Source organism: Haemaphysalis longicornis, unplaced genomic scaffold (genome assembly GCF_048455015.1).
Source record: "Haemaphysalis longicornis isolate Haplotype H1 unplaced genomic scaffold, Haemaphysalis longicornis Haplotype H1 scaffold_1, whole genome shotgun sequence".
Classification (NCBI taxonomy): Eukaryota; Metazoa; Arthropoda; class Arachnida; order Ixodida; family Ixodidae; genus Haemaphysalis; species Haemaphysalis longicornis.
Window position 1 is genome coordinate 354,944,129 of NW_027526203.1, and position 23,191 is coordinate 354,967,319.

The window sequence follows — 23,191 nt, forward strand, 5'->3', positions numbered from 1 at the left end:
GATTACGGCGTCAGTGCGGGCGGTGTTCCCGGGCTCGTGGTGGCTTGTTGGGGGCCGTTGTTGCAGCGAGAGCAGCTGGGCGAGTTTGGCATTTATGGCGTCGATGGTGGCTGCCTGTGCTGTGATCTTCGCGTCTTGTTCTTCGATGCGGCGTTTGAGCTGCACATTTTCCGAGCGTAGCTGGTTCACCTCTGGGCTTGTGCGGGAAGTGTCCTGCCTCTGCTGTGGCGTCGGGGCCTGTGGTCGGGCCGCATCCGCCCAGCTGATAGTGTTTGTCAGTCCGTTTCGGTTGCCTGCTCGCGACGCAGAGCGGCGTGCGCTGCGGCCGCGGCTTGCTGATCTCTCGCGCCCGTTGCTTCGTTGGCGAGAGCGGCTTTGCCGGGCGCCGTCGGGGCGCTGCGGCGGCGGCTGCAGCTGCGGGAAGTCGCGTCGGTCCAGCTGCAGCTGTTTCTGCGCCTCCGCTCGTCGTTCCCAGCGCCGTCTGGTGACCACTATGGGAACCTTGTACTTGTTTGTGCAACCTGCCTCCCCGGTTGGGTGTGGTCCGTTGCAGAGCTTGCATCGTGGTTTACAGTCGTTGGCGTGGCCTTGAGCAGGGTTGGGTGCTCCGCAGGCGAAGCATACTCGTACGTTGGGATTGGGACACACGTCAGCCCTGTGGCCGACCTGGCCGCATTGCCGGCAGACGTCGTAATGCTGTCTGTAGAGCCCGCACCGCATAAGCATGGAACCGTATTTGACGTAGTTCGGCACCTTTGGGCCCGCAAATAGCACGACTACCGTGGTGGTGTTTCCGATCCGGTGTGCCTCGAGCGCCATCGGGTTGGCGGGGTTGAGCACATTGTCCTGAATGTCCGAGTCCGTGTCTTCGATGGCGATTCCGCGAATAACACCCTTTACAGTGCCGTGCGGGGCCGAGCGGTATGCGTGTGTCTCGAAACGGCTTCCGCCAATTTGAAGACTGCGGACTTGAGCGTATTTCGCGGCGCGTGTCTCGCTGGGGGTGCTGACTACTATGATGTTCTGCGCGACATTCGTGCAGATGGTGTCTTCGCGGGCGCTTTCTCTGGGCGTTCCGGCCGCTGTGAGCACTGCCGACATGATGATGTTGGCTTCTATTGCCCGAATAGAAGCCAACATCATCATGTCTGAGCTGTCAAATGCCAGTGTCAACGAGATATTTCCAACTGAAAAATGTCTCTAGCAGTTTAACAAAAGCCGAAATTTATTTCCATGAATGGGTGTTCTATTCATTTATTGCAAATCAAGTCAACACACACACATTGTCTTGGGTGGCATGGCTAAAGTCAAAAGAAAATATCGCTGACAGGGCCATTTCACCTGTAACAATCAGGGGAGCAGCGAGATCACAAGAAACAACAGAAATGTTGCTGCACAGTCTATAGAGCGAAGAAAAAGAGAAAGAGTGAGAAAAAAACAAACGACTGGAGAGATGTTTTGTAAAAAATGACAGCTTATATACCTAATCCTTTTTTAAACTGTGAAAGAAAGCGAGGTTTGTTGGTGTAAAAGTAAAGTCTGGAAACAAGGTGATGAGTTTTATTTTTTAGTTGCTGCTCGTCCTGTCAATTGTTCCATTTTACTCGTGCATGACTGTGCCACAGAGCTGAATGTAGAGTGATCCCCACTCCGGAAGGGAAAAAGCTACATAGTGGATACCATGTAAAATGGCCGTGAGGGTGTGCACTACGGCATGCATGCATTGTGTAGGAAGCTGCCGACTTTATGGCCGCAAAACAGCAGCAACACAAGCGATGCCAGAGGGTGAAAAAAGACTTTAGACATGCTCCAGTAGCACTGCAATCCGCTTGATAAAGGTGAACATTGTCTGGTGATATTTTACTAGGTGGGTGAACAATTTGTAAAAATTTTTCTAAGGGTGCGAAAAGGGACAGCCTTAAATATTACCACATTAAACTTGGAGAACAAAAACTACGCTGGCATATTTTACATGCAAGCACCAAATTGGTGAAACTTAATGGTGCAATTATTTAGTGGTTAAGCCCCTACTTCCCCTCCCTCTCCTTTTTTTTAAAACTTACTACTTGAGCCATGTTTCGTGCGTGTTCCCCACTGAAGAAACTTTAGGTAAATTCAGCATCTGTTCCATCTTAACAGTGTTACTTTGGCAAAAGCATGCTTGCCAAGAACAGCAAAAATTGTTTACTCATGCGTACTGTTAACACACAGAAAGTGGGCTGTGGGAGTGCGCACTTGTTTAAGACTGCATGTTCTCAACAATGAGTTGACCGAGCCAGAATGGCACATTGTATCACCCGTTTTTATACATTTCAATTAGCCTTTTTTTTTTCTACTACGTGTCCAATTTACAAGGTGATATAAAACCTGGGACATCACCAACGCAACACCTATATTTACAGACTTAGACAACTCTGCACCGCTGCTTCCACAAGTCCTGCAGAGTGCAACCTATTAGGCAATAATCCTAGCCACAGCAATTACTGGCTAGGATTCTTGCCTAGCCCCTGCACTCAATGACATGTTGGTGGCTCATTTTGACCGGAAGTGGGACTAGGCAACCTTGGTGTTGTGCGCGTTTTCAGGTTTGTAAATGACTGCCATCTTCTTTTCAAGTCGTCAGCTGGCCCATCGGACAAACACTGCTAGACGGGTTCTGGCAGTTTTCGAAGGGGCGCTTGACTGCCTCACACTAACCGTGGAGCTGCCACTTGAACGTGGCCCGAGGTTCCTTGACCTGGAGCTGACATTGTTGGAGAACCATGTTTGCTGGGTGTACTAGAGCACCGCACGGGCCCGTTGTCTCAAGCCGAGGCCCAGCCCAAGCCCGGACATTCATTTTTGAGCCTAGGGAGGGCCTGCGTGTGTGTGACGAGGCCCGGTCTTAGACGCCGAAGAAAATTTGTTTATTATACATTTGGTCCAGTGTCTTCGTAGCGGGAAATCAGACAAAGCATCTAGTCCTTACAAGCACGTCCTGAATTGAAACGCAAAAAATAAGGGTTTCAAAGTGCACGTAGTTTAGCTTACACCGTCTGCAGTTCACGCCACATGGGCGTAATAACAGCTCGTATCCTTACACGAGAGACGCCATAACCTTTGATGACTAGACTCTTAGCAACTTCACGTGATTGTCTCGGTCACAAGTTGGCATTGCTGAAATTTCTTGCTCCCCATTTGAATTCCCGAGCGTTGAAATATTTTCCCTGCAGCAGTTGTTCAGCGGTGGCACTTCTCTAGCACGTGCGAGTTTGATTTTCAGCCATGGCAGCCGCATTCAGATTGGTTCAACATCGTAAAACACGCGTACGTAGACATAGGTGCACAGCTCCAGGGTGTCTTAATTAATAACTTCACCACTAGAACAATCCTTGTAACCATATCTTTCGTATGTTATACACCAAATTATAAAATCTTGATGCAGTGCATGAAATGTCATTAATAATTACAGCGTAGTGACTATCTGACCTAGCAAAACACGTTTTTAAAACAATGTGTACAAGTAACATCAAGACGCGTGTAGAAGTGAACTCGGAATATTCATTTTTATGCTCTTTTCTCTACTTCACGTCGAAACTAGCAACGGCCGGGGGTTGAATTCGGCCCGAGTCCGGCCCATAACGTCAAGCCCAAGCCAGGCCTGGGCCCTCCGGCAATTGACTTCGCCAGCCGGGTCGGGTCCGGGCTTTCGGGCGGGCCCAGGGCCACGCAGTGCTCTAGGGTGTACTCTCCTTACTCCAGGAAAGCCTTGCTTCCATTCGCCTCTGGTCACTCAAGTTGGTCAAGTAGGGCATAGCGGTTGCTGCCTCAAAGGGGCCCTAAATAGGTTTCCGAAGGTCGCCATTTCAATTGCGCAATCGCTAGAGTACCCCTTCACGACAACGTATACCAAATATTACACCTCTGCGTAAAGCAGGGGCCGCACAAACACACAAAACAGATTCCACTTTCTCTCCTGGCTTACCAACCGTACCTTGCCGCCACACTTGCACGCTGTGACGTAGTTTTGTCTGCACTGACGTGCCGCTACGATGCACGAGACATTGCCCAGTACGGCGCCGCGAACGCGAACCACAGCGACAGCACTCACCGCGCAACCGGAATCTCGTGGGCGGAGCATGCGCGTCGAGTGCTAAAAAAAAAAGCGCGCGCAGGGCTTAGCACAGCCAACGACTACACGTGCATCAAGGAGGGTGATGGATTGCCCTGTTTCTCTCGGTGGTCTTGCGCCGGGTCGATGACGTCATGGCTTCCACAGTGCTTTGGAGGAGCTACTAGAGGAGGAGAGCCCCAGGCCTTATGGGTGGCCCCTTTTAACGAGTGATAACTCGGCTAATATTTAACGCATTTAAACAATTTTTGCGGGATGACGTTTCTTGGACAGTACTCCAGTGACTGCACACGCAAAATCGTAACATTCGGCACCCTATTTAGGGCCCCCTTAAGAAACGCCCTCGTAAGGTCCTGCCAGCATCAAATACAGGTCAGTTTTGTCTTGCAGGTCGGGAAACTGTTCCAGGCAGGCTTCCCTGCATTCATGCTATGCGGCTTGGCGGGAAAGCTTTTAAGTGAGCAGCACTCCCAACAAACTCGCAGCTATGTGCCGATAGTGAACCGCTGTGGACCTAGGCCGCCTGTCTGCACCAAGAAGCATGCCAGTGCGTTTGTGGAGTGTACAAAAAACGTAGTGTATGAAATTGCCTTTAAGTACGCCCGTGTATACGTAGGACAGACCTCAACGACCTCATTTCTGCCTCAAAAACCGGTTGCGGGAGCATGCGGCGACGCTGAAGACAGGAACAGGAAACAATTTGATGCTTCACCGTAAGACGGAATGCAAGCCTAGGGGCTGCGTGACAGCGTTCGAAGGACCCGAGTGCTACAGTTGTACCACAAAAAAGAACGGGAAATATCTGAGGCCCACGTCATAAATTATGTGTGGGACCGGTGTGTCAGCAAGCCTTCAGTTGATCTTTCGAGTGAAGTGGATTATCTGGATGATTAGTAAGGAGGGTGCTGCTGCTGTAATCGCTTCACACGTGGTGCAAACTAGTATTACTTGGTGTTTTTCGTGCCTTCACAATAGCTGTCAGAGTGAATAAAGCTCAGTTATTAGTGCACCTCTTTCCTGTCAGTTTTCTTTCCTCCACTGTGCCTGGCGCTTGATCTGTTCCCATGATTAGCGGGCTCTGCTCAACGCAGGTCACTTCCCATGTGACAATCGTGCTTTAAAACAGGGGTCTCAAATACACGGTTCGCAGACCTTTCGATTGCAACCTGGCCTGTGTGTATTTACCCTGCTCACATAGCCAAGGATGCAGACGACCAGAGACTGCTCAAAAACGCATGGAGGCCATGCAGGCAGGCTGCTAAACTGAGGTGCCATTAAGTCGGGTGCGCAATGTTTACAGGCAACTGCAACTTGTGAATTGGACACTCTACAGTGCGTACAGGGCTGGGCGAGCACAGGGTATTTTCATAACTTTGATTGTTTACCCCGCCATTCTTACTGCTGTAAAATGAATATGCCTTACATTTAAGCGCAAATGGCTCCTTCAGCAAGCTTATAAGCTTTGTCTAACTTGCATTTGCTTTTGCTGGCCTCAGCCAATCACACAGCTGGACACACATGACATCATAGGTCCTGTTGTGGGAACTGAGGTAGTGGGTCGCATGGCCACCCCCTTTCTCCCTGATTATATCGCTTATTTGACTGAGGTGCGCATTAAAAGCGGTGTCAGTATGATAATGTGACAATCTTTCGAATGAACTAAACTTGTGTTTTGTCTTCATGGCCTCTAAGTATAAACTGAAGGACAGCACTGAACAACTTGATCAAATAAACCAAGAACTGAAAGGCTAATCAAAATGATTTTATAAGGGCTCAACACAGCCAAAGCTACACAACACGTTCAAAAGCCTGTTAGTATAACTGGCACTATCGAGACCAAAATTTTGGACTGAGATGAATGCAGTCGCGCTAAGTGGGATAATTACATTGAATACAACTGGGCCTTCGCATCAAGACAAAACAACCTTGACCCAATACAAACAGGATGGCCAGGCATGACTGAAACGATTACTGACCACTTCACAATGAGCATGCTTTCACGTGTGACTTTTCACTCCACCCTAAGCATGCTACCAGCAAAACCTATGTCACCCAATACCGAAATAACAAATTGCATCATCAGGCAACATTAAGCAACGTTCACATTATTAATCCAATTCTTTCAAGCTGCCCAGTTTCCTATACTCTACGAGACGGCAATCCAATCAGCAGGTTTTGAGCTTATTGCATATAATGGCCTCCAGAGGAAACTGCCGACAAGCATGCACAATGTGCAACAACCTATTGTGCACTCAAGCCAGACACATCTCGTGACTTCACCTCAAACAATCCAGCAAGGTCCCCCAAGCCCCGTTACAAAATGTCAAGTGTAGTCCCTTTTTGCTCGAACATATGACTCGGGGAAAATGCACAATGCCACTTGCCAATGGCGCAAAAGCTTTGCAACCCAGACGAAAAAAACCATTGCAGGTACACATGGTCGTGTACAAAGAATTGAACAAACCAAATTCAATTGGTTCCAAATGGTTCAGTGGTGTTTTGGACAGGGCCCATTGGTCTTCCAATGTTTTTTTTGCTGGGAAATGTCTCGCAAAAGCACTGCCTTTAGTGTAAAACCACCGCAGGTTACCCGTAATGAAGCTCTAACCAATTTTCATTACAAGGAAAAATTTCATTGTTACCGCCACCACAGCAAAGAGAACAACTATACAAGGTGAAGCCCATTAATGACGACACCAATCACACTGAGAACACACCTGCGCCCGCGCACAAAACACGACAGCACGGTAGTGACAGAAGAAACAGATTGGGGGGGCAAAAAAAAAAAAAATGCTGTTTGCTGCCACCTGCTACAATCTCTGTGGAGCTCTAGATTACAGCCATAAATTGTTGCCGTAGACGCGGTGAAGAATAGTCACGGCAGCACTTGTCTCTGCAAGAAACACGGCACATCACGATGATTCCTTGCTCGCAACACGATAAACGATGGTCGAAAGGTTTCCAGATGGGCCGCGCACGAACCCGCCTGTACAACGCATCGGCAGGAGACCGTGGTCGTAGTTGCAGCGGCACCGAGAACTCGCACTGTATAAACCACGACACGACGCAATGATTCTTTGCTTGCTTCATTATCAATCGCGATCGGAACGTTTAGACATGGGTCGCGCACAAAATCACCAGTACAACGCATCGGCGGGGACCCTGGCTGTAGCTGTAGCGGCACCGAGAACTCGCACGGACGTCCGCAGCTGGTCCGCTTGCTGGTTTATAACTCCTTGATCCATTGTGGGCGCTAACGCGCACGAGTGACGGTATCGATTTCTTCAAACACATTCACGCACACACAAAAACAACGATAAACCAGCCATCACCGCAACAGGGGGTGTATGCTATCTGCCTTGATGTTGCGGCACTCTGGATCTCAAACTAGGCGCCGTGCATGTATCCTGCCGTCAGCACAAAGAAATGCTTCGCGAATTTATAACTCGATCAAAATAGCCGCGAAATAGCCGCACCGTAATACAATCTGCCGAAACTAGGCCTCGCGATTTTCCCTTGCGATCGCCTCGCCTCGCTTCGCTTGGGCAACCGCCATGTTGTTGGGGCTGAAACTTGTTGATAGCCCTGATTGGCCAGTAGGAGATCGGTAGGAACCAATCAGGGCGTCGGATGATGGCTGGTGAAACGCGTCATCATCGCGGTCCGGCGAAAAGTTGAAGTTGGCCAACTTGTGGCGGAGAGCGATTTTCGGCCGGAACGCGCGCGTTCCGGCCGCCGGAACGCGTTTTGGACGGACCGGAACGCAGGCGACGGAGGTACCGTTTAGAGGCCTTTAGGGTTGCAGGCAGCGCTGCGCGCAACGCCCGGACGGGGACTCGTCGCCGAAACCCGAATACCCGGACGGCCCGGCAACCAAACGGAACGACGCATAGCGCGGGCAGGCGGGCGGCCGCGTGAGGCGCAAAGAACTACCGCTTGACTATCACGTGAGGCAGGGCATCTCCCATATGTCTTTCCTTTTTATTTTTTATGACTAGGCTTCACGATAGTCACGTGACGCTCCCTCCTAAACTTTTCTTTCCTCCATGCCCTTTACACGCTTTTTTTGCATTGCAGCAATGTTGCCAAATGTTGGCAAATGTCATATTTATGATGTTAAACGATTGTATGGGGAGTTACATAAGCTGCCTAAAAATTCAAATGATTCCGTACAGCAGACTTGAATGTTTGCGATGTAGTACATGTAACGTCGGGATACGTTAATTTCGGGAGTGTGGTTAAATGTGATCCACAGTTTCTACAATGCCCACGAAAAACCCAGAAACAACATTGCTATGTGCATGTTTTCTAGGTTGCCGCAATATTGAGGAATGTTGAATGTATAGCAGCTTTCCATTTATTTATTATGTGAACACCATGCAGTTACACCACACTAACCCATGTTTTGGAGGAATTACGTCGCCTATAAAAGTTCAAATGGTTATGCACAACGGACGCCTTAGTTCACTAGCTGTACCATTGCCTCCTGCACTTTACTCTACTTTAGCTGCGTAGAATACGGCACTTACACACACACGCACGCACGACGCACGCACATAAATGAAATCCCCATCGTCAGCCTGTCCACTGCAGGGCGAGGGCCTCTCCCAGAACGGAAAGTTTTCGCCGAATGCTACACCAAATGGGCAAATCTTGTTCTCGTGAATGGATGCCGTTTTCTTAGGCATCGCCTATCTGGTTTAACCTCTCTGATATCCGCTGGTGATATACCACATGACCAGGGGCGGATCCAGGCTTTTTCTGAGAATGGGGGGGGGGGGGTCAGCTCCCGTCAGTGATGATTATGATTATGATGATGATGATGATGAGAAGGAGGAGCCTTATTTATTCACCGAAATTTAGTGAAAGCAAAACCATAAGAAATACAAGTCATGAATTTACCTTTTTTTGCGACCTGAGTGGTCATCTTCTTGGAGGTTTAAATTCAAAAATTAAGAGAGGGGTCAGGACATCCGGACCCCCCCCTCTGGATCCGCCAATACACAGGACCAGGTAGCACCCCCAGACCGGGGAATATAACGGAACAAAGGGCGGTACCTGTACTTGATTTGAAGTTATTCAGAGGCAGACAGCAGGGCACCCTACACCGATGTGTGATCATTTAGAGACACGGCTCTCGAAAAACTGCAGAAATGCATGTGGAGGAGTGGTTGAGCGTGTAGATCCCCCCATGAAATGTAAAAGGAACCGCGAGCGTTTGAACGTTTCTCAAAACGAAAGAAACGCGTGGTGCCGGTTCGATGGATGGCGCAACCAACCTCGGTGGCAGATCCGTTTATTTTATTCTCTCATTTGTTGGATGATCACACAATATTACTACATGTAGAGTGGATACTAGAATAAAATAATACCGTCTTGCGCGCATCGTGCGTTTCATTAAAGCCAGGTGCTGCGCCGTTCTAAGACGGTCATTTTTTCAAGATGGCCGCCCGCTGTCCCATAAATGAAATTCGTTGTTACTTCATTTTTTTAGTAAGCGGGTAAATCCCATCGCCGTTCTTGGTGTTAATCAAAATAAACCACAAATATGGGACCTTCGATTGAATATTGAGCGCGAACAAAAGATTGTTTTGTTCAGGAAAACTTGCAAAAACGCTCATTTATTGCTGTATAATTCTGTATAATTAAAATACACAAACAGGCTTCGTTTATGTTGGAGAACAGAATTTTAACAGGTTAGGCAGGCAGATTCCTGATCATAGCCAATACTTTTTCTAGCCTCACTAAGTTATTGGTGTCGTGCATGAGCTCGCGTCATCCGCAATTATCGTGTATGGCCGCGACATTGCTTTGTGTCGGGCGCTTGGGCCCGCTACAATTTCGTCCACGTGGAAGATATCGAACCTCTGTTAGTCATGCAGGCGTAATTATTATAACTATAATTACGTCCTACAGATATAAATGTCCGTATTCTACCTGTTTCCTCTTAGTTTTACGAAATAGCAAGCTCAGTTTAAGCCAATCTTTGCAGCGCGTCATTTGTTTTCAACAATAAACAATAACGAGAAGTTTGCATTCCCCCTCGCCTCCTACTTGTTGCTTACCCCTACTCCATTTATATGTCCCATTTGTACTTCAGCCTTCGTAATATCGCTCAAAAGCAATAATGAATTCTCTACTCGTCGTGCGGTAGTCGCACTTTTAATTCTTATATGAGTTGCTGAACAAATGTGTACTTTTTTACGGTGAGGTGCCCACAATAATTTGAAGATATGACTCAACAACGAGGCGCCTTATTTCCATACCCGTTTTTTTTTTTTTTGTCATTCACTTTTTCTAAATGTATATACGCGTACGACGTATACGCGCAAAAATTTCTTGGCGGCGTGCATCTGACACATGAATTTCTTGATGACAGATTGGACTTACAATAACTGTAAGTGGTCGCTTTTGTTAGCTATGGACGCGTTTCCGTGAAGTCCAGTCCCCGTGAAATTTATGAGCGTCCACCTAAAGCGTCGCTGTGCCACACCTAGATGAAAGCCAGTCAAGTTATGTAGGTGCGACAGTCACGCTCTGCAAAATCACTACCTCCAGTGTAAAACAACTTAGATCCGTCTAAATGTCACCCAAATAATACCATTTCACTGATGTACGAGACCGAATTTGCCATTCTGCGAATGCGCTCTTGGAACATCCGCGCGGTATACAGGGCTAACGGTTCGCACCAGCCCCTGCAGGCCGTGTCGCTCATGCAATTGGTATACCGATTGTCTCAGTGTGATTTAGTTATTTTAGGAACCCACCACGGTGGCTGTTGTTCTGCTGAGCCCAAGGATTGAGCCGAATGAGGCGGGTTCGATTCCAGGCCGCGGCAGCCGCTTTTTTTGCGGGTGTGGAGGCGAGAAGCGAAAATGCCTGTGTTCGAGATTTCGGCGCACGCTAATTAGATCCCCAGGTGGTCAAAATTAATCCGGAGCCCTCTACTACGGCACGCCTCATCGCCTGTGTAGCGTCGGCGCGTGAAACCTGATAATCAGTCAAATCAGATACTTTAGGGCGATTTTAACACATCATTAAACTTAAAGAGCAAAACACAGAAAGCCGCGCGCAGCTTTCACCCTCGACTGCGTTGGCACGCATGGCCAGCTATCAGGCTGTTTTTGTGAGTATTGTACAAATGCCAGTCGGGTGCGTTTTTGTCCACGTGCATGCCGCATATATCCAGGAAACTGACCGAATACAGCGCCTGCTAATTAACCCAACGCGCGCATGAAACGGACGGCGCAGCATTCTGACGTCAGTACATACGAATGAGAACTTGGGTTTCATTGCCGTGTGTTATTTCGCACTAATTATTTGCTGAATAAACTGGAATTACTACAAGAAAATAACTTTTTATGCCGTCATCAAATAGTATCGAGTTTACTCTGCTCCGACTTAGCTTCCTCTACACATCACTTCACCATGTACATCCCAAATTTTACGCGGCCTCTTTACAACTCATGTTCTTTTGGGGAACCTGCACCATATGGAAAGACAAACTGACCGGGTATACTCCGTGTTTTTCATTCGACGCGTGTTGACCGTATCTTTAAGAAGTCCGCGCAGATGCACCTTAATACAGCTTTCTTTCATACCTGCCAGAAAACAGCACCCACAAATGTCTTCCCAACTTTCTTTTCCTATTGTTGAAACATTGCACGCCTTTCTTAGGTAGTAGATTACGGCTGTATTATAAAAAGGTAATCGTGAATCGACAAGGGAAACTTCGAGTTCCATTTTGCTAAGTTTTCACAAGCATCTCGCACTGTTAACTTTCTGCCTTAAAGGAGTACTGAGACCAAATTTTTACTTCATGTTTTTATTGGTTAGGTGTAATAGGTGTAATATTTGGTATACGTTGCCGTGAAGGGGTATTCTAGCGATTGCGCAATTGAAATGGCGACCTTCGGAAGCGTATTTAGGGCCCCTTTAAATCATGCATGGCCGGGTTGTTTTTATGTTGCCGCCTGTATATCCTTAGACAAAAATAATCTAGATAGACGGCTCAAACATTTCCTTGTTGCTGGATTCTCATAACTGCTTGAAAAAAATTAATGTACTGGAGAAATTTTATATGCAAGCTACTTCTGTGCAACTATGACGTGGGAGTGCGAGCCCTACATGTCGCCAGCTAATTACAATCGTATGTGTTTTCCCTTCATGTTGCCGCAGTAATTACAGTTGATTAATGAAATGGATTCAAACCCAAAGTTCATGTTCTTTAAATTGCCCCCTTCATGTGGAATTTAGTCATTTTTATAGCCCCTCTGATCAGCGAACGTTCCAACTAGTCCACACCTTGCACCCTTGTTTGAAATAAAAAACATAAAGTGGGCTGTTTTATATTTCAACTTCCCCATAGACATTTCACCTACCTCGAGCGCAAAAGTCAGAGCACCATCATATTGTAACATATAAGAAACAATAAAACAAAACAAAGACCTAACCCTGGTGAACCTTCCAAGTAACCTGAAAACTAACTTCTCCATTTTCGCTTTTGTTCCCTTTTATTAGCATTGCACATATATCTTCAGATTTTCCCTGGTGTAATTTTTATTCATAAGAGGCTCCAATGCATCGAACACTTGTCGCGTTCGGGAGGCGAAGCTAAAGTTTGCCGGGCGAGGGAAGCGCTGCCCTCTCCCCGGAGGGGGAGTACGCCGGGGCAGCGGCCTATTCGGCACGTGCTTTTTTCGCTGCGCGCGTGCTGCATTTCTCGCGTTAGGAAGAGGGCCGGGTAAAATTTTCTTTCGACTTATGAAAGCATACACATTAGCACGTGTCCAGCAAGTTCGGTTTAAACGTAGAGTAGTTACTGAGTTCATTTTTGTAGACGTTTGTCTTGTCGTCTGCTACAGACGCGCCACCTGCTTCCCGCCGCTCGACCGGCAGACTTTAAGGGGGGAAAACGCGTTGTTCGGCGGTCGTCGGTTCATCTTTTCTTCTGCAAGGCGACAGCTGTTCAGCTGGTCACAGCGTACTTTTCTCTTGTTTGTTACTCCCTTCGCGTGCTCGCGCTTCTGACATCCGGACTTTCTGGACTGCAGAAACACTGACGCTTGCAAGAAATGTAAGATAAACGTGATTGATTATGGTTCATAGGTTATTTCTTACTCTTGAAACAATCAGCTGCATCTTATAAAAACGCATTAGAAAGGCACACGCTAATTAAGGGGTGCGCTGACAGCGCCGCATTTCCATTTTACTTGTCCTTGAAGAAATTTTTGTTCGCAATGTTAGTCACCCGCTTGGAGTACAAGTATGGGTTAGCGTGACAGTTGGCGGAAACAACAGAACAGCTTGTGGCGTATAACTTTTAATTACTATAATATACAGAATTTGGTGTATACCTCTTTTAATTACCAGTATTTCTAAATGTGGGAAAAAAGCGAACAACGCAGCAATCCCATCCAGAACACAAGTCACAATGACAAGACGGACCAGAGCTACTACAGCCAGGTAAATCGCTAGAAACTATTTTTTTTTCACCCATGCAAAATGTCAACCTATTGTGTTATATATGGACGATATCGAACGGCACCAGCTAAACAACTCCGAAGTTCATTTATTATAGCGGAAAACAATCATTGGCAGCATGCATTAAAAAAAGTGTAGAGGGGAGGACTCGTTAGAACACTAGTTCGCATTTTCAAAGCCGGGTAATGCAAACTGAAAGCACACAGATACAAACAAAAATGTGTCAACATATTTCACCTTTAGAACTGCAGTGATCCATGCTTACCGTCTATCCTTTTGGTGCGCTTTCGCGGGGAATATGCAGAATTTAACGAATGGATCCTCTTCTTTCGCCTTGTTACTGTCGTGGCAGCTGACCATGCAACAATATGGGTTTTTTTTTTTTTTTCGCTTTCAGTTTCATCTTTTCGTTTCGGGCTAGTGAGGAGTGTTCCCGCCGCTCTTTGTACATACGTGCTGGCTTAAGTGGCTCGCGCAGCCGGCGGTCGCCTTTTGTTCGCATTCGTGAGTAGGAGGCTGGATGCCTCAGGCGGTGCGGGAGACAGCGCGAGCTGCGCGTGCACTTGCCGGACGCGGAGGAGCGGGCCGGGAGGCGTCTGCTTCACAAGAATCCCGTGAAACCGCCGGGGCGCTCGGCCGTTCGACTGGCGCGTAGCAGGCGGCGCGTCTGTAGCAGACGACAAGACAAACGTCGACAAAAATGGACCCAGTAGCTACTCTACGTGTAAACCGAACTTGCTGGACACGGGCTAATGTGTATGCTTGCATAAGTCGAAAGAAAATTTTACCCAGCCCTCTTCCTAGCGCGAGAAATGCAGCACGCGCGCAGCGAAAAAAGCACGTGCCGAATAGGCCGCCGCCCCGGCGTACTCCCCCTCCGGGGAGAGTGCAGCGCCACCCGGCGATCGTTCCGGAGCCTATACAGGGCGCCAGGCGTTCTCAGAAACGGGGCGGGGTGCAGGGAGGCACGCCGTCTCGCGCGTTCCTTTCTTCCTACATGCCTTATTTTTTTTGTTTTCGTCGTCGCCCCGTCCCTTCTAGAGAGAGTCGCAAAGGAAGTTTTAGCAGCCGAACGCGAAGTGGGGGATGACCGTAAAAAAAAAAAAAAAAAACACTGAAAAGAAAAGGCTTTCGTCCTTGGCCAGCGTACTACCCTCCTCTCACACGCGCACACGTGCGCGCACCTCGTAGCGGTCCCCTCCTGCTCCTCTGCGCTTGGCAGCCGTGGCTGCCCTGCGTTGGGTTGGGGGAGAGCGAACGAAAAGCGCGCGCTTTTGCAGAAACGAGCGCGCTTTTGCAAAAACGAGCAGCCCTCTTGACAATCACGCGGAATGGAGAAGGCACCAATACGAAATTTTGTTGTGTGGCCGCATGTTACGGCGAATATTTGTGGGCTGGAAATTAAGTTCATAGCAACCGACCGGTGAAGGTAAGCGCTTGTTTTTTTGAGCTCTCCTCATTCTTTCGAACGCAGTTTACTTCGTAAAAGAGCGGGAACAAGACTGCCCTCCCGTTTCTAGCTTCTAAGCATATCCTTCTTGCTTTTGTGAATGCGTACGTTTGTAAACGGTGGAACATGTATTCAGCGCTTAAATTGTATGGAAAGAATTTAATGCGAAGTGAGGTGGGCGCTCAGTAGATTTTTTGTTGTGATGCTGAAATCGAGTGTAGGTTCTGCAAGAACCTTAATACGTACGATTGGCTTTTAATTTACTTCTTGCCACAGCTGCTAACGCACGCGAAAAATAAAACTATTAAGTTTAACTTCGTTGTCATGTTTAATTTCACGCGAGTTTCAGCGGAATGCTGTTCCAGAACACTATTTAGCGTTGCAGTTAAGCCATGTTATCAGCTGCTTATGCTAACCATCTTACGATGTAAAGCAACGCCTTAACGTCTTTGTAGTATTCACAAACTTTCCATGTGAAAAGCTGGTGTTCGTCGGATGCTGATAACTTTAAAGAAAATGGCATACGAAAAAAAAAAACAACTCATTGCCAGTTTTAATCCCATTTTTCGAGAGCAAACGGTAAATTTAAATTAGGCAACCAAGGAAATACATGGTTGTAATTTGTGTAATGTTTCCATTCTTGACAATAGCATAATTTTTGTTCGTTGTGGGCACTGAGGCAATTATCGTCTTCTTTCAATTAATATTGCCGCGAACCATGCATTGGGTTTGTTTATTTGTGTTTTGCTTTTACCGCCCGTCTGCGCCGGTCTGTGTTATCTCCGTGCCAAGGGAAGCGCGTGTTCCATTCTTTCTTTCTGTGCCGCATGTGTTATCTGTTCAGATAGGGAGAGCATTCCGATCTAACGTGAACATCCCGGAATAATCTTCTTGCATCTACAATGTTCTCGATGCGAATCGACGGTTCCAGAACCACGCGCGCCGAAAGATAAAAAGCCTGCAGAGCAGACGCCGGGGCATTCGATTCTGCGACGCTCGCCGACGCACGTACGTCACTTTGTTGACCACTGCTTCGCCGCCTCTGTATTCTTTTCAGTTGTTAGAGGAGCACAAGTTCGCTCCAATAAACTTGTTTCTTTTCCAAACAACTGCTTCGTCCTTGGCTACGTGACATCTGGTGGAGGTGCGGGGTACGCACCCTTCATGCCCACTACAACCTCTGGAAGCCGCCAAGCCAGTCCAACAAGAGCCAGCCTCCGCGTGCAAGATTTACCACCCGAGTTCGGTCTACTGCCGGAGAAGACGAAGAAGAAAAACGTCGCAACCAGCACCATGCTCAACCAAGGCAATCCTCCTGTCGTTCTGCAGCAGCCACGGGAACCGCCATCATTCCGAGGAGCCCCCGCAGAAGACCCAGAAGAATGGTTGGAGAAACTGGAGCGCGTCCGGAAATTCAACAGGTGGGACGACGCAGAAACGTTCCGGCACGTTTTCTTTTACTTGGAAGATTCGGCTCGCACTTGGTTCGAAAACCACGAGAGCTCCTTGACAAACTGGGCTCAGTTCAAAAGCGAGTTCACTAAGACCTTCACTACCGTCGTGCGGAAAGAAAGAGCCGCCCTTTTGTTGGAAACACGCACGCAACACCCCAACGAAGGTGTCGTGATATTCGTTGAGGAGATGAAGCAGCTATTTCGCCGCGCGGACCCCGAAATGACGGAAGAAAAGAAGTTGCGCTTCTTAATGCGCGGAGTGAAGGAGGAACTGTTTGCTGGACTTGTCCGAAATCCGCCCAAAACCGTCGCCGAATTCGTGACCGAAGCCAGCACCATTGAAAAAGCCCTCGAAATGCGTGCTAAGCAGTATGACCGCAACTTTGTTGGCGCGGCCAATGAGAACGACTTTGGCAGCACGCGGATCCCGGCCGACAGCCTACGCGAGACTATCCGCGCAATAGTGAGAGAGGAGCTGCGGAAACTTCTCCCAACGCCGCCGCATCCCCAAGTCGCTTCCCTCACCGACGTGATTAGAGAAGAAGTGCAACAAGCGTTGGGAACTTCTACGCCATCCGAGGTACCCCGAGAGCCACAAGCTATGACATACTCCGCGGCTGTTCGTCGACCCCGCCCTACTCCAACACGCCGTCAAGAGGCCCCGCCGTACCGCCGCCCACTGTCACCCGCCCGACCCCCGGTAGCTCGAAACCAGACGCCGAGGAAGACGGACGTATGGCGAACTCCCGATAACCGTCCTCTGTGCTACCACTGCGGAGAGGCCGACCACATTTACCGTCGCTGCCCATACAAGAGGCTCGGACTGCGTGGTTTCTCCGTCGACGCACCTCGCCCTCTCCCTGGCCAACGACCACGTGAGATCGACGAGTATCTATCTGAAACCAGCCGTGGCCCAGCGCGTTTCAACCGTTCGCCGTCGCCCTACCCATACCAATCGCCGAACCGCCGTAGCAACGCTGACTTCGCCCGTGGAAGGTCCCCCAGCCCACGCGGGGGAAACTAAAAGCAGCAATTTCTGGAGGTGAAGTTGCTCTACGGCGAAAAACCGGAAACCCTCCAACGACGCAAGGACGCGCCGAAGACAGTGATTCACGACATGCCCTCATCCCGACGACCCGACCTAACCCTGATGAGACTCCCGAACACGACGACAGCTATACGCTGCGACGCTTACCCGACCTGACCGAGACGTCCGCTGAGAAGACATGGACAACGACGACGCACAGTGCCCGACCGTCAACACGCACAAGCCGAGATGCGACGCCCCGACGCACCCGGAACTCGAGGAAGGCGGCATCCGACGTCAAGGTGTCCATCGACGGTTTTGATGTAGTCGCCCTCGTAGACACGGGAGCCGACTACTCCGTAATGAGCGGACCATTTGCGTCTAAGCTGAAGAAAGTTATGACCAGATGGGACGGTCCGCACATACGCACAGCAGGAGGCCACATCGTGACGCCAAGTGGAACGTGCACATCGCGCGTCACCATAGACGGCACGACGTACCCTGCAGTGTTCGTCGTTTTGCCCAACTGCTCCCGCGACGTAATTCTCGGAATGGACTTTTTGACAGACAACGGCGCAATAATCGATCTCCAGACGAAGTCGATAACTTTTTCCTCCGACCACTCCATGACGCCGGAATCGAACCCCGAACACCGTGCAGCTGTAAGGATCGCCGATGATCACGTCACCCTGCCACCCCGCGCAAGCTTGATGATCACCGTCTACTGTGAAGGTGCTGCTCCCGACGTCGACGCTATCGTGGAGAGTGACCGAAGGTTGCTTCTTGACCGCGGTGTGTCTGTCGCAAGAGGCATTGCGCGGTTTAAGCATCGCAAATCCCACGTTTTGGTCACCAATTTCACCGAGGAGTACCAGCATTTAAACAAGGGCGCTGCAATTGCGTTCGTCGAAGAAACGCAACTAGCAAGTGACGTGATAGCAGTCGCCGACTTTGAACGCGCACCCGACGATACCTTCAAGCTTCCGCACCCCTTCGACGTGAATCCGGCGCTACCGCAAGAAAAAAGGAACAAGTTATTGGCTTTGCTGCGGCGCTACAGCGAGTGTTTTTCGTCGAACTCAAAGTTACGTCAAACACCTCTGGCGAAGCACCGGATAATAACCGAGGATGGAGCCCGACCTACCCGACAGTCACCGTACCGCGTCTCTTCCCACGAGCGGGAAGCCATCCGGACTCAAGTCGACGACATGCTCAACGACGACATTATACAGCCATCGAAAAGTCCGTGGGCTGCGCCGGTCGTACTCGTGAAGAAAAAAGACGGCACACTGAGGTTCTGCGTTGACTACCGGCGATTGAACAAGATCACCAAAAAGGACGTGTACCCCCTGCCACGAATCGACGACGCCCTCGACCACCTCTGCCATGCGAGGTACTTCTCATCGATGGACCTCAAGACCGGCTACTGGCAAATTGAAGTGGACGAGAGAGATCGAGAGAAGACTGCATTCATAACCCCGGACGGCCTATACGAGTTCAAGGTAATGCCGTTTGGGCTATGCACGGCACCAGCAACGTTCCAAAGAGTCATGGACACTGTGCTAGCTGGCCTGAAGTGGCACACCTGCCTCGTATACCTCGACGACGTTGTGGTATTCTCCCGGACTTTCGACGAACACCTCGCAAGGTTGCAGTCAGTACTCGAGGCCATCCGTACGTCGGGGTTAACGCTGAAGCCTGAAAAGTGCCGCTTCGCGTACGAGGAACTGAAGTTTTTGGGCCATGTCGTCAACGCCGCGGGAGTCCTGCCTGACCCGGCGAAAACTTCAGCCATAGCGAACTTCCCAAGGCCGAAAGATAAGAAGGGCGTGCGCAGATTTCTTGGACTGTGCGGATACTACCGGCGCTTCGTCGCAAACTTCGCACGCATTGCAGAGCCGCTCACGCGCTTGACGAAAGATAGCACCGCTTTCAGCTGGGAAGACGACCAAGAAAAGGCATTCTGCGAGCTGCAAAAACACCTGCAAAGCCCGCCCGTGCTCGCTCATTTCGACGACAACGCCGAAACGGAAATACACACGGACGCCAGTGATATAGGCTTGGGTGCCGTCCTTGTCCAAAAACAAAGCGGGTGCGAAAACGTAATCGCCTATGCCAGCCGTGGTCTGTCGAAGGAGGAGAAAAACTACTCTGCCTCCGAAAAAGAGTGCCTGGCTATTATATGGGCCATTTCAAAATTTCGCCCATACGTGTATGGCAGACCGTTCAAGGTTGTAACAGACCACCATGCGCTGTGTTGGCTCGCCAATTTGAAGGACCCCTCTGGCCGTCTTGGGCGGTGGAGTTTGCGCCTGCAAGAGTTCGACATTACAATCGTCTACAAATCCGGCAGGAAACACTCCGACGCCGACTGCCTGTCCCGCGCCCCTGTCGACCCACCACCACAAGACTCCGATGAAGACACTGCGTTCTTCGGGGTTGTTACGGAGAGCGACCTAGCCGCCCAGCAGCGTGCCGGCCCCGACTTGCGAGTAATGATCGACTACCTCGAAGGACGTAACGTCGCCGTGCCTAGAGCGTTCAAGCGTAACTTACCAGCATTCAGCCTCAGAAACTCCGTCCTCGTGAAGAAGAATTTCAGCCCCGGAACAAGAACGAATTATCTACTTGTCATCCCCGCAGACCTTCGTGACGAAATTTTGGAAGCGTCCCACGACGACCCGTCTTCCGGACATCTCGGCACAGCTCGCACTATTGCAAAAATTAAGGCGAAGTACTTCTGGCCCCGCCTTACATCCGACGTCACCCACTACGTTCGGAGTTGCCGGGACTGCCAGCGACGAAAAACGCCGCCGACAAGACGCACCGGACTTCTACAACCGATCGCCGTCCCGCGGAGGCCCTTTCAACAAATTGGAATGGACCTTCTAGGCCCGTTCCCGACGTCACGATCGGAGAACAAGTGGATTGTCGTAGCGACAGACTACATGACGCGCTACGCAGAGACCGCCGCTCTTCCGCGGGGGACTGCACAAGAAGTCGCCAAGTTCTTTATAAACCAAGTTGTGCTGCGACATGGAGCCCCTGAAGTCCTAATCACGGACCGCGGAACGGCCTTTACCGCGGAGCTGATGCAAGGAATCTTACGCTACAGCAACACGGATCACCGAAGAACGACGGCGTACCACCCCCAAACGAACGGACTAACAGAACGTCTGAACAAGACAATTGCGGATATGCTGTCCATGTACGTCGACGTTGAACATAAGACTTGGGACGACGTCCTCCCGTATGTCACGTTTGCGTACAATACAGCGACGCAGGAAACTACGCAGATGACACCGTTCGAGCTTGTCTACGGAAGACGACCGACTACGATGCTCGACGCCATGCTTCCGCATGTAGAAGACGACGACCTCAACGCCGACGTCCAAGGATACCTTCAACGTGCGGAGGAGGCCCGCCAGCTCGCTCGAGTTCGTATAAGGGACCAGCAGCTGGTGGATGCCGGCCGCTACAACCTCCGACGCCGAGACGCCGAGTACCAACCAGGGGATCGTGTGTGGGTTTGGACTCCCATCCGACGACGCGGACTGAGCGAGAAACTTCTGCGACGGTATTTCGGACCCTACCAGATTCTGCGACGTGTTGGCCAACTTACCTACGAAGTGATCCCCGATGGTGACTCCGGCACATCACGACGACGTACGCGGCCCGAAGTCGTCCACGTGGTTCGCTTAAAACCTTTCTACGAACGATGACGAACTTTTCTTTTCATTTTCGGACTGTCGCTTATGTTAGCATCGGGTCGATGCACTCTTAGAGGGGGGTAATGCCGCGAACCATGCATTGGGTTTGTTTATTTGTGTTTTGCTTTTACCGCCCGTCTGCGCCGGTCTGTGTTATCTCCGTGCCAAGGGAAGCGCGTGTTCCATTCTTTCTTTCTGTGCCGCATGTGTTATCTGTTCAGATAGGGAGAGCATTCCGATCTAACGTGAACATCCCGGAATAATGTTCTTGCATCTACAATGTTCTCGATGCGAATCGACGGTTCCAGAACCACGCGCGCCGAAAGATAAAAAGCCTGCAGAGCAGACGCCGGGGCATTCGATTCTGCGACGCTCGCCGACGCACGTACGTCACTTTGTTGACCACTGCTTCGCCGCCTCTGTATTCTTTTCAGTTGTTAGAGGAGCACAAGTTCGCTCCAATAAACTTGTTTCTTTTCCAAACAACTGCTTCGTCCTTGGCTACGTGACAATATTGCCGACGTGCCACGTCGTCATCAGTTGGTCGGCTTCTCTTGTTAATTGAAAATTCTCTTGCACGCTGTCTGAAGACTTTTCACTTAATTACTCAATGGCCTGTAAAGAAAGCTGTGAGGTATTTTCTACAATTAAGTACTTTTGTCCTTTTCTGTTTTCCAGGAATGCTTGAGAAACCCACTCATGCGATGTGCGTGTCATAAATTTAGTTGACACAGGCATTAGAAAAAGTTAAACAAGCAAGACAAACTGGAAAGTGGAGTGGCCTGTTTTGCTATATTCCTTCCTAAAGGTAAGATTTTCCCCATTAGCTAAAATTTGTTTCACTTCAGTTTTCTGCACCACTTCGGTTTTGTTTTCAGAAATGCCTTCAGATTTACCAGCACCACAAAACTAACACACGAATAAGCTCATCTGGCAGCAAACGTCATCCGAAGTGCAGGTGAGTTTTTGGGCACCCTATGTGTTACAGCAGTGCCCTTTTGTTTGTTTTCCAGGAATGGTTGTAAAATCTCATCTGAACTGCCAGTACAAGAAAATCGATGCGGCCATATTGTATACCAAAATTCCTGGTGTTCTGAGAGGTGAGATATTGTCTATGCTGTAACAACTTTGTAAATTCTAAACTACAGCTTTCGTTCATTTCGCAGAAGTGTCGCAGTAACAACCCAATACTGGGTTCATGGCCGTCAAGTATGTCATCAAATTGACTTGTCAAGACAAACAAGCAAGCCCAGGAGGAGGAAAACGAAGACGTCGTCTGAAACAGCGTACTTGCGAAATTCAAGGCTTTAACAGAATACGTATTCGGCTCGATTGTTCATAGTAAAATAAAACGCACATGTCCTTTCATCTTAAAGAGTGTCAATGTTGTTATTTACGCTAGCTGCATTTTCCTTGCTTTAAAATTTCGCTATTTATTAGTTCGTTATTTTGCCGGACTGCCTTAATTGTGTGTGTTGATCAGTGTAGGGATCAAATGTATAAATATACAGGTCTAAAATACCGGTTTATACCTTTCAGGAGTTTATGCGGACGAGGTTTGAACTGCTCGCTTATCATGCCGTCAACAATCGCCTCTCTAGGAAAAAGTTAACTTATTTTCATCTAGTTATTGTTGCATGTATATCTGTAACTGTAAGTTACCTGTACATTGCTGCAATATTATTGCTTCGTAAGAGAAACATTGCTTGAACGTCATATCAACAGTGCTCGGATGTGGCCCTCGTGGTGAAAAAACGTATCTATAAAGTCGCGGTAACGTTGTAGGAAGCATCGCTTGGACATTAAAGCAACGTTTTCTAAATGTTACCCGCACATTTGAAATATGTAGTTGGAAAGTTACTGCAAAATTGCAGCAATGTTATTGCAACTTCATAAAAACATTGCTTGAACGTTGAAGCAACGTTCCTTGTATGCTAACTGCATGTTAAAAGCGTA

General features: G+C 49.1%; 1 long non-coding RNA gene across 1 annotated transcript; it reads left to right on the plus strand.

The window, feature by feature from the left end:
* Positions 1–14,764: 14,764 nt before the first annotated feature.
* LOC144170844 (uncharacterized) lies at positions 14,765–22,766 on the plus strand. The gene is made up of 4 exons (XR_013322688.1): positions 14,765–15,023; positions 21,914–22,043; positions 22,114–22,335; positions 22,402–22,766. It is a non-coding gene; the product is annotated as an uncharacterized LOC144170844 (long non-coding RNA).
* The last annotated feature ends 425 nt before the right edge of the window (positions 22,767–23,191 follow it).